The 10,460-nt window shown below is 38.1% G+C and overlaps 1 pseudogene; it reads left to right on the top strand.

The window, feature by feature from the left end:
* The first annotated feature begins 263 nt into the window (after nucleotides 1-263).
* LOC133235405 (non-homologous end-joining factor 1-like) lies at nucleotides 264-1,431 on the top strand (annotated as a pseudogene).
* Nucleotides 1,432-10,460: the final 9,029 nt, after the last annotated feature.

Genomic DNA, 10,460 nt, shown 5'->3' with positions numbered 1-10,460 from the left:
AAAGTTGAAGGTGGGAAGAGAAGGGGATGATGGAGGCTGAAGTGGTTGAATGGTATGACTCAATGGACATGAGTTTGAGCAAGCTCGGGGAGTTAGTGATGGACAGGGAAGCCTGGCATGCTGCAGTCCATGGGGTCCCAAAGAGTCGAACATGACTGAGTGACTGAACTGAAACTGAATTAATAAAAACACACTGACCTTTTCGTTTGAGCTGGCAGGCCAGCCTGCCATGGGGAGGGTGAGAGCTCCTGCAGCCACTCACAATGGAGGAACTGGAGCAAGGCTTGCTGATGCAGCCATGTGCACGGCTACAGCTTGCCGAGAACTCCCTCCTGGCCAAGGCCTATATCACCAGGCAGGGCTATGCCATGCTGGTTTCAGATCTTTAACAAGTGTGGCAAGGACAGGTGTACACTAGTGCGATCAGTCAGCGAGCCAAGGAGCTGAACAAGCACCTGACTGCTCCTCCCGAGGCTTTTCTTTGACATTTGGATGATCTGCTTTTCCCACTGTTGAAGGATGCTTCTTGCCCTGGCATAGCTGCATTCTCCTGTGATTGTGTGGCAGAGGCACTGACACTATGGAGGCAGAGTGAGCTTTCTGGTCTCCCATTCTACTGGAATTTCCACTGCACCCTAGCTAGCCCTTTGGTGGTCTCCTAATGTTTGATTCGTCCTCTGATGGGCATGAGTCTGGCATTGCAGTGCCAGGTGAGTGACCTAACAATGATGCTTCACATGATAGATCTAGAGATTCAGGACTACCAGGAGAATGGGGCTATGCTGAGCCAAAACTGGTTGAAGACAGAGCCATTTGAATAGACTTTCTTCTTGGAACAATTTATGGTGGAGAAACTACCAGAGGCATGCGGTGTTGGTGATGGAAGACCCTTCATCACAAATCTGCAGAGTCTGGATATGGCAGTCACCAGATAAAAGATCCAGGTGGGACAGAAACATCAGGGTGCTGGAGATCCCCAGACCTCAAGCAGTGCCTTCTCACAGGAAACTGATAACCAACTTCTGAATCAGCCAGAAGAGCCTATCTCCTCAGCACCATCCCTCTCAGGACCTGAGAAGGAGCCCACAGTTCCTTCAGCCCAATGCAGAGACCTCAGCTGTTTGAAAGTGCAGAGGAAGAAGCTAACAGGGCTCTTCAGTTAACCTGTCTCCATCTCAACTGCTCTGGATGGACTCAGAGAGGAGTTTCCTAGTATCACCTTGGAAGGAGATCCCGTGGCAGCAGCATCTCTGACACAGAGTTATCCAGTCAGGGACTCCACCATAAGGGCCAGAAAACTGAAGCTCATGTTGACAGGAATGGCTACTGTTAACAAGGGAATCCTGGCTCCAACCCATTGGGCACTGGCCTTTCTTGTCCAAGTGGAAGACTGTCTCTGGGAATCCCGCACCCTCCCTTCTTTTAGTGAAGGTTCTCTAGACTCAGGATCTACCATGGACTTTAGGTATATGGGGCAGGTCAGCAAAAAGGCACAACGTACTCAAGAAGCCTTGTCTGTCTTTCCAAAGTGTCCCTAGCTACTCCCAGATGCTCCTCAGAGACCAAGTACTCACTTTCCTGAAAAAACAAAACAACAAATAGAAAAAACACATTGAAATCAGAAAGGAAAGAAGGTATGGGCAAGTAGTAGTATTTAATGCTTCCAAATGGGTAACTTAGATGTCAGTACCAACCTTCAACCAAGTATAGGCAGCCAGCATACCCCAGTAACTTCTTGAATGACACAAAATCCAAAGGAGAAAAAAACCAAGCCTGAACCAAGCCTGACCCTTAATCAAGATCTTTTTACCATAGATGTGTATAATAAAGAGAGCTAAGAAAAAATATGTTATTAATACATGCTGACTTTGTAACAAATTTAAGATCTCTACCTTTTAAAAAACTGATTTGACCACCTGTGCTTGAATCAAATTGATCAAAATTAGTTCTTCACTTCTCCTGTTTTAAAATGGGGAGGATTTGCCTTTAATCTTCACTGGGGGTGAATTAGAGTGGGGGCAATTAATGAGGAGTGGAGGAAGATGAAAGAAGACTTGAGTGCTTCTTAAAAGCTAATTGTGTATTTATTCAATCACATGTTGATTAGTTGTCATTAGAGCCTGTTATTTATACTTCAGGATAAACTAGATTTAGTTTTTTTAAAAAGTCACCAAGTCGTCAATAATAAATATTTAATTCAAATATTTTGTTATTGTATTTTTTATTACATGTGAATGTATGACCAAGTTTTCATTTATAATTATTATAATATTTGGATATAATATATATTTATTCAATTGTCTTTCAAACCACAGAAAAAAAGCTATTTTTCTTTCAACAACATATTTTTGTTGCAGATATTAAGGCAATTATCATTTTTATCTGGAATTTCAGTGTTAATTTTTATTTGTTCCCAGATAGAATTTGGAGTTATTTCATCCTTCAAATAATTTACTGTATTGTACAATTACAATAGCATGACAATTCCAGGTCTTGGCTCACTTACATGAGTTTAAACTTTGTTTTAATTCCATTAGAATATTTTTTAAAAATGTGCTAGTCATGGTTGAGACTTACCTACCATCAGCTATGTAAGAACTTGGAGCACATTGCACAGCTCAAAATGTATATATTTAATATCAGTTCTACCAATTCTTTGTCTTTTAATAATCTAGTTTTTATTTTTTAGAATACCTTAAATGCATTTTTAAGGATATTTTGCTTAAAACATCTTTTTTTTGATTCTTAGGTGGCTATTAAAAATGTCTTCATATTTTTCCACAGTATTACAATTTTTAAAAGTCTGGCATTTATAAATAACAAAAAGCATTTTTATATTTATTATGCAGCATAAAACTCATTTTCCTATAGGTTTATACTATTCTGATTTCACTTAGATTATTATTAAATGATACTACTTTAAAATAATTAGGGATAGTAATATTGCATCATCTGTTAGTTATGCACTAATTTTTGACCCCAAATTATTTATATTTGCTGTTTGGAAGAAATGTGATTAAAATTCATGTCACTAAATTTGTATACGTTTTAGAGCTGTAAATCAAATGGATTTATATAGCTTTTTCTGAGTGTTACTGCTTCAGAAGATTCAGCTTTTGACAATCTTTTTCACATAGCTCTATTAAGTAATAGCATCAAATTGAATAATCTAAAACATTCTATCTTATGCTATAGTACTTTTCAAAAAACTAATTCACTAAACATCTCAGTTGCTTTACATCTTGAGAACATTAAGAAGTGTGCTGACTTATTCAAATTGTTTCATGAATTAGCTCTAATAAAAGATGATTTGTGAGAGAAAACTTTAAAAAATTTTATAAATGTAACAAAATAAAATCATTTCAAATAAATAAAACACTTTTAGATTGCAATTAAAATAAATTATACCTAATTTGTTTGTAAATGTCTCATACCTGGATTGGGCTTCGCTGGAGGCTCAGTGGTAAAGAATCCACCTGCCAATGCAGAAAAACACATTTTCAACAGGTAGTCTGGCAAGATCTCCTAGCAAAGGAAATGGCAACCCACTCCATTATTCTTGTCTAGAAATCGATACAGTCCATGGGGTTGCAAAGAGTCAGATACAACTTAGCAACTAAACAACAACTGGATTATAGTTAAATACATAAAAACACAATTATTTCACATAACGGTGTTTGTGTTGCAGGGAGTCTTACGCTGATTCAAGATTACTACTCTAACAAAGAATCAAAAAATCAACCCTTGCTGTTTTGTAAGCTCCCACAAATAGTCAGAGGTAGATGATTATAATATTTCACATCAGATTTCTTTTTGAGAATGCTACTGCTGCTGCTAAGTCACTTCAGTCGTGTCTGACTCTGTGCGACCCCAGAGACGACAGCCCACCAAGCTCCCCCATCCCTGGGATTCTCCAGGCAAGAACACTGGAGTGGGTTGCCATTTCCTTCTCCTATATTCTATATTTTGAGAATATACATAGGAAATATTCTAAAAAGTTTTAAAAGAATATGCTTATAATACTGTATAAATTATTGAAAATAATAATCATAAACATGAAGTGAAGTGAAGTGAAAGTCACTCAGTCATGTCTGACTCTTTGCAGCCCCATGGACTATACAGTCCATGGAATTCTCCAGGCCAGAATACTGGAGTGGGTAGCCTTTCCCCTCTCCAGGGGATCTTCCCAACCCAGGTCTCCCACATTATAGGTGGATTCTTTACCAGTTGAGCCACAAGCGAAGCCCAAGAACACTGGAGTGGCTAGCCTATCCCATCTCCAGAGGATCTTCCCAACCCAGGAATCGAACTGGGGTCTCCTGCATTGCAGGCAGATTCTTTACCAACTGAATTATGAAGGAAGCCTAACCATAAACATACAGCAAAATAAATTTTAAAATGTATAAAAATAAATGTATTATGACTATTAGATATTTTTCAAAGAATTCAAAGTTGGTTCAATGTAAAATAAGTAATTCATAGTTTTCAGATCAAAATTTTCCCATTTATATAATTTAATAATCAAGTTTAGCAAATATACTGGATGTGTAATCAAAATGAAAGGGCCAATTTTATTATCATACACCTGCAAGCAATAGATAGAAAATGTATTTAGAAAAAATGCCTGTGAGGGATGCTGCGATATACTGTCCATATTCCCCTGCATGAATGAAGCACTCCTTAAATAGCCCAGCTAATGAGTTTTGTGCTCAAAGAGAGCCTCTGCTTTCATCTTCTTTCAAAGATTGCCTCAGTGAAAGAAAACCACTTCTATCAGGCTCACACACACTTCCCCAGACCCTCATGTATAAGGACTGATCAATAGGAGTATTAAGACCTAATCACCCGGGACCTGGTCTCCCTTTAAGGCCACCTGGTCTCTCTTTGTCTAATATTTGGATCCCACCCACTCAATAGGCTCCATACCACAGTTCAGGCTTTTTTTTTTTTTTTTCTGTCATGGTAACATTTATTTTGAGAATTTTCCAGACTCTAGTTCCACAAAGCCAAAAGACTCCTTAAATTGATATCCTCTCGTCTTTGATGGGTGTGCTGTATGTTCAGTCACATCAGGCTCTTTGCGACCCCCATGGACTATAGCCCACTAGGCTCCTTTGTCCATGGATTTTCAGGCAAGAATACTGGAATGAGTTGCCATTTCCTACTCCAAGGTACTCTTCCAGAGCCAGGGATCGAACCTGCATCTCCTACACTGGCAAGCAGACTCTTTACCACTGTACCACCTAGGAAGCCCTTTTGATGGGTGGTGCAGTGGTAAAGAATCCATCTGCCAACGCAAAAGATGCAAGAGACATGGGTTCCATCATTGGGTCAGGAATATCTCCTGGAGAAGGAAATGGCAAACTACTTCAGTATCCTTGCCTGGAAAATCCCATTGACAGAGGAGCCTGGTGGGCTACAACCCATGGGGTCTTGAGAGAGGCAGATGCAACTATGCATGCATGCACTAATGATAGATGCAGTGATATTATTTTCTCCCTAGTCAGTCTTCTCTCTCTCTCTTTAGTCACTAAGTCGTGTCCAACTCTTGTGACCCCACAGACTATAGCTTTCCAGGCTTCTCTGTCCATTGGATTCTCCAGGCAAGAATACTGGAGTGAGTTGCCATTTCCTTCTCCAGAAGATCTTCCCGACCCAGGAATTGAACCTGGGTCTCCTGCATTGCAGGCAGATTCTTTACTGACTGAGCTATGAGCAAGTCAATCTTAAGACTTGCCAAAACAGGGATGATATTCCTTCCTTAATGGGTTCATACTTCTCTGTCCACAGCTACTAACCTATCATCTCTGATGGAGTCTGGAAGGCTGGTATGTGGTCATCACTGGAAGAGATCATGTTCTAGAAGTTATTATGTCCTAAATAATTCAAGAGGAAACATGTTTAGAAGATGTGTTGTTTTATACCCACACAAATGGTAAATTTCACATAGCAAAAAAGGAATTTTCATTCACATTTTCTTACTAACTCTTGGTAAAATGTCCATTTGTGGTTGTTACTAAGAAAGCACAATAATGACTTTTGAGAACATCATTGTAAATACTCACCCAGGGTCTTCATATCCTAGGATTGACCCTGTATTTTGCTAAGAAAGATATTCATATTAAGAATAAAAACAATTTCCATTTTTCACGTTTTCATCCTTTATAAAATCTATTTAAAATAAATTATATACTTAAATTTTTGAAGATAAAAATGAATGTCTTTATGAATCTGAGATAAGAAGGATGTTTTAAAAAGTAATGTTAATGTTACTGATAGATCATTTGCATGATGATCACTTAGACTGCTGTTCTTATTCAGTCCCTAAGCCCTGTCCAACTCTTTACAATCCCATGGATTGCAGCACACCAGCTTCCCTGTCCTTCACTATCTCCTGGAGTTTGCTCAAACTCATGTCCATTGAGGGCTTCCCTGCTGCTGTATAAATACATCATTACCCATGATTTAAAAGCACCAATCATGAATATTGCTTCCCAATTACTGTCTCAAAAGTTGTTACTGTGCTTTCCAAGGAACTCTGTTCAATATTATATAACAATCTAAGTAGAAAAAAAATATACAAAGGACAGATACATGTGTGTGTGTATATATATATATATATATATATATACACGTGTGTTTATATATATATATATATATATATAAACTGAGTCACTTTGCTGTATAGCTAAAACTATCGCAACATTGTTAATCAACTATACTCCAAAGTAAAAATAAAAAGTTAAAAATATACTTCCTTAATGATGAGTACAAATGCACATATTACCTTTTCAAGTAATCGGAGGTTGGCAACTATTATGTTCAGTATACAACATTATTGGAGAAGGAAATGACAACCCACTTCAGTATTCTTGCCTGGGAAATTCCATGGACAGTGGAGCCTGGTGAGCTCCAGTCCGTGGGGTTTCAAGAGTCATATACAACCGAACGACCAAACCATCACCACCACCATAAAACATTATTTCTTAAGGTAGATGTGATAGAAGTTGCTGTTGCCCATCCATATCTCTTAGTTATTTATTATCTTTTATTGTGTTTTGATTTTTGCATGTCTGCCTGCCTTGCAATTGTTAGCACCTATGCTGCTGTGTATAATAGCTTCTTTTTTAATTGAAGGATATACCACCACCTACCTGTGTGATTTACAAGCCAGAAATCTGGAGAAATAGGACACCTTTGTCATCAGCATAATCAAAGACTGACAGAGTTGGTGTATATCTCAGGAGCTGCTTTACATATCTAGTAGAAAGATTTTGAGGAATATGTTCTATATAACCTCCCAAATATAACTTGGTAATATACTCTTTGCTGGATATTTTCCCTGTTCTATCCTAATTCTATCTAATAATTCAAGTCTACATATTATTTGCTATCAATATTTCCATGCTGTTTTGTTAAATAACTACTTATCTTTTTGTCTTAGGCTGTGTCTGCAGAAACCATATATAAGATAGACAGTATTGTCCATAGGTACTCAGTTGCTCAGTCATGTCTTATTCTTTGCAACCTCATGGACTATAGTCCACCAGACTGCTCTGTCCACAGGATTCTCCAGACAAGAATACCGGAGTGGGTTACCATTTCCTTCTCCATGCGATCTTCCCAGGGATCGAACACGTGTCTCCTGCACTGACAAGCAGAAAAAAACAAAACCTCAGGATTTAAATCTGGAATTTGATCACTTTGCAGTTCAAAAATAAAAAGATAAATGAAAGGAGGACGTATAAACAGTAAGGTAGTAAGTAGTAACTTCTCTGGCATGGCAATATGAAACTGGATGCAGGTAAAAAAGGATGAGGTCTTATTTAGAATCTCCAATATTTGAGACCTACAGTTATACATGTACTTGTATCTATTCTTTTTCCAATTATTTTCCCATTGTTTCATAACAATGAAATTATTAAAGGGATAGAGTTTGTTGTTGTTAACTGCTATTGATTCCCTGAAAGAAAGAAAATAAGCAAACAACCAAGTAGGATTTAGTCGGCCAACTACAAACAGAGCACAGTATGAAAGTCACAAGGCTTCTGTGGCAGCAAGACCCTGATCTCCTGCAGCTGAGGGCAAACTGTGCAGAAAACTGGCCTAAAATCTGACTGTGAGGATTTGCTGGTTTTTATACTTGAGAGCTTCTCACCCATACTCAGAAACCAGCCCCAGTACATTAGCAGCAAGGGAAGACAGAAGAAAGAGTCAGACCATGCTAGACGGGGTAAGAGGCTGGATTAATAAACAAGGCAACTCACACATGACACTTATTTTGGGTGGTTGTGAGACGAGTGGTTCTTTTTACATGCTCACTGAAATCTTAAAGGTATATCAGAGGCCTTAACTTGGTTCCGCATGTATTCAGTCCAGGTGGTCTCAACACCACATTGGTCTCTCAAGGTCATGTTCTTGAAAACATTTCCTACTGTGGGAATAATGGACAGAATATTCAAAGAATAGAGGAGGAAATAAGGGGTCTGTGAGTCCAGCCCATGGGTCAACTGGCAAATCAGGTCCTCTTGATGACTTCTTCCAACAGAATTAACAAAAGAACCTCCATGCACAGGGACTAGACATCTTCTACACAAAACTAATGGCACTGATGAAGTAAAGACACTTGAGTGGATACACTTGCAAATCTCTAACCCTGAAATTTCCATGAACTCTCTAGGTTATTATAAATGATTTTCTTTCTCTTCCTAGACGATATTAAGATTCCTTTGATTGGAATCCGTAAAAAAGTAACACATGAGGTGGATGGCCTCATTAAGATCTCCGTAATTTTTTTTTTTTTTTGCTTTTAAAGTTACTAATAAATTTTTTGTCAAAAGAACTAAATTTTTATCTTATATTTTAAAAAAAATCTGACCTCATTTCCCACTTCTACTACTTCTAGAGCAATGATTAGGACCAAGTCAGCTACAGCATGACAAGAGCACAGTAACTAGGGCCTCAGACTTCTCAGGAAAAAAATACTTAGGTTACCCTATGAGGCATACAACTGAAATTGACAACCAACTTAAAGATGAGGAATATCTGGAATAGATCGTGGAGGAGGGAGATGATAAATATCAATTGCATCCTCAGGACCAAATCAGGTGCAGCTGCTGTAGTTCATTCTACTAAACTCCCTAATGTAAATCTTTTTATTTTTTAGATTATGTCATTAGAAGTCACCTTGGGAAATCAGTGATAAGAGGGAATGAATTTAACATGGGTTGTGAACGTGTCTGGGCAGACAGAATTCTATCACTGCCCTGCCTATATCGACGTGACACATCCTTTCCATGCACATCAGCTCTACTTTCAATTGCCAGCCACCGCATCTTGGGGCGTATCAGTCAGGTTTCAGCCAGAGAAGCAGAAGCAGAATACGCTTACAAATCACACACACACACACACGCACATCAAAGCATTGGCTTGGTTTACATAATTGCAGGAGTTGGCTAAGCATGTCTGAAATCTTTAAAGCAGTCAGTCAGGAAGGGAAGAATGAGGTAGGCTGAAACACATGAGCAGGAGTTAAAGTTCTTGTACACAGGAAGAATTTCATCTGTTTCTCAGAGCAGCTTCAGGCCCACATGTAGAGCCTTTCAACAGATTTAGTCAGGACTAGCCAGATTATCTAGGATGATGTTAAATTTAATTTAGAGGGACTTTACATCTCAAAATCTCTTAACAGCTGTACTTAATGTTTTACTGAATAACTGGGGACTAACAGCTTGGTCAAGCTGACAAATCAAAAAGGCCATGGCAGAGGACTTTCTCTGATGGAAAAAGAACACTCTGTATCCTTGTGGGCCAGGCTAGCAGAATCAGTGATGAACGGTCCTCAACCAAGGCTAAATGAGTGCTGATGGAAAGTACCACAGCTCTCTCACAGCCTAGGCAAGTTAAATTGAAGGTATGCATTCTAGGCTGGCTCTCAATTCTTGAGTGGAATTAAGTTCTAGACACCTACAGGTACTGATGCTTCCTACTCTTTTACTAGTTTCTCCCATGATTATTTTCCAAATAAACAACTTTCACTGGAAACCTTGCCTCTGGATATACTCTGAGGGAAAATAAAGAGGTTAAGTAATACACTATACTAGTAAGATTATATCATACTTGAATATACATGTTAAGAATATATTAACAAAATATTATACTTAAATTTTTTCAATAATTATATTTAACTATTGGTAACTTTCTTAAATGGAAAAGATAGTTCCTCAATATATAAATATCAAATAGAAATTTTTGAAAATATTTTAAATCAGGGTAAAAGAACTTCTAATGCAAACATAATCACATTTTATTTTTTCCTTCCATGATTAAATTAATGATGTGGGTGTCCATATGCTGAATAGCACTGATTTTCTGAGCTGTTATGCTCTGAATATGTTCTGAGTTTGAGAAAAATGTATTTATCAAGATAGGAAAAAATAATGTTGAACGCTCAAGATAAC

The sequence above is a fragment of the Bos javanicus genome, chromosome 2 (genome assembly GCF_032452875.1).
Source record: "Bos javanicus breed banteng chromosome 2, ARS-OSU_banteng_1.0, whole genome shotgun sequence".
Lineage (NCBI taxonomy): Eukaryota > Metazoa > Chordata > Mammalia > Artiodactyla > Bovidae > Bos > Bos javanicus.
The sequence above is the reverse complement of the archived record's forward strand: the minus strand, read 5'-3'. Positions and strand labels throughout refer to the sequence as shown.